The 1,459-nt window shown below is 40.2% G+C and overlaps 1 non-coding gene across 1 annotated transcript; it reads right to left on the bottom strand.

The window, feature by feature from the left end:
* Window positions 1–1,034: 1,034 nt before the first annotated feature.
* On the bottom strand, window positions 1,035–1,141 carry LOC146895441 (U6 spliceosomal RNA). Its single transcript, XR_015000693.2, has one exon. It is a non-coding gene; the product is annotated as a U6 spliceosomal RNA (small nuclear RNA).
* Between the last annotated feature and the right edge of the window lie 318 nt (window positions 1,142–1,459).

The following is a 1,459-nucleotide window of genomic DNA, read 5'->3' as shown; positions in this document are numbered from 1 at the left end:
AGTTGCTACATGAAAGAGAAACAGAAACTAATCGTAGTAGAGAAACAACAGAAATCTTGATGATCCCTATTGACCAAGAATAGACATGTATGAACCAAGAGTAGACGACTTATATATGAGAGAAATCAAAAACAACAGAATGTAGGGTTCAAATACCAAGGTTTGGATGGGAGACAAGACAATCTGCAATGAGGAATCCACGATTAAGGTCCAGATGAGGAGAGTGGTTATGCGGAGGTGTTGCTTGGGGACAGGCACACAGCACACCCAGAGTCTTTCATAAAACACTCTTCAGACTGCAAAGAGAAACAAGATTCCCACTGCATCTTAGTGTCTGGTGCTGTTTATCCATGAAGGCTGATGTGACAGCTGATGCCCTTCAAGACAACCCAGTGACTCGAATGGAGAACAGAGGCTGCTCGTTGCTTTGGAGGTGTGACTTTCACCTCCTCACTTGTTCAAAAATTCTTTTCAGCATCATCAATTCAGTTTTCAACAGAGATTTTATTATTTGACAGTTTCTTGCATTTGCACTAAAATTGTAGTTATTCTCACCCCTAGTCTGTCTCATCCCCTCCTACTACTAAACCAGCTTTCTTTTCAGTAACTCCCTTCCCTTGTTCATGTCTTCTCTTTATGTGGGACCCATGGAGTTTAATTAGAGTTTCTTGCCCAAGAAAGGAGGAGAAAAATATCAATACTGACTGAAGGAACTCCTATCCCCAACAGCCATTAACTGCCAAAAATGCTTTATGGGACACTCCCCTAACCATGGTAAAATATTTCTAATCCCAATTATGTACAGGTTTGTGCAATGACCATGGAGACAGTGTCTTCATGAATGCAGTAGCCATGTGGCTTCTAGAAGATATCCTTCATCTCCCCCACTTTCCCATGCATTATCCCTTGCATTGGTTCTTGCATTATCTCTCCCTTTCTATGATGCTCCTTGATTCTTGGAGGAAATGTGATAGCTTTTGCATTTGGGGCTGAATACTCCATGGTCATTTATTCTCAGCACTTGGTCCGGTTATGAAAATATAGACTGCTCTGTGAGTTTCTATGTCATCCCTGCACAGGGACCTTGCTGTTTTCCTCTGTATTTTCTCCATTTTGGCACACTTTCTGTGGCTGTGAGAACCAATTGGCCTTTTATGATAGTATAATAGCATAGCTATTATTTCACTGAGATTATTAAAGAGAGATACATTATAAACACACTGGCAGAAGGGGAAAAGATGATTTAAAAGTTTCCTAAAATAGTATAAAGAGGTAAGTGATGAGTGACTTTTCTTTTCCTTTGACTTTAGAAATAGCTATCAGTCCCAGATACAGAATCTTTTAAGTCAGTTCACTCTTAAGCATGTGTGCATAATGACAGAGATGGAAACAATCACTGCCTGGGGGCTGAATATCTGATTTTTCAAGACAGAAGCTCATAGAAAGGCATCGGACAATA

The sequence above is a fragment of the Myodes glareolus genome, chromosome 2 (assembly GCF_982192425.1).
Source record: "Myodes glareolus chromosome 2, mMyoGla1.1, whole genome shotgun sequence".
NCBI lineage: Eukaryota > Metazoa > Chordata > Mammalia > Rodentia > Cricetidae > Myodes > Myodes glareolus.
Note: the sequence above shows the minus strand (reverse complement) of the source record. Positions and strands in the feature narration are given on the sequence as shown.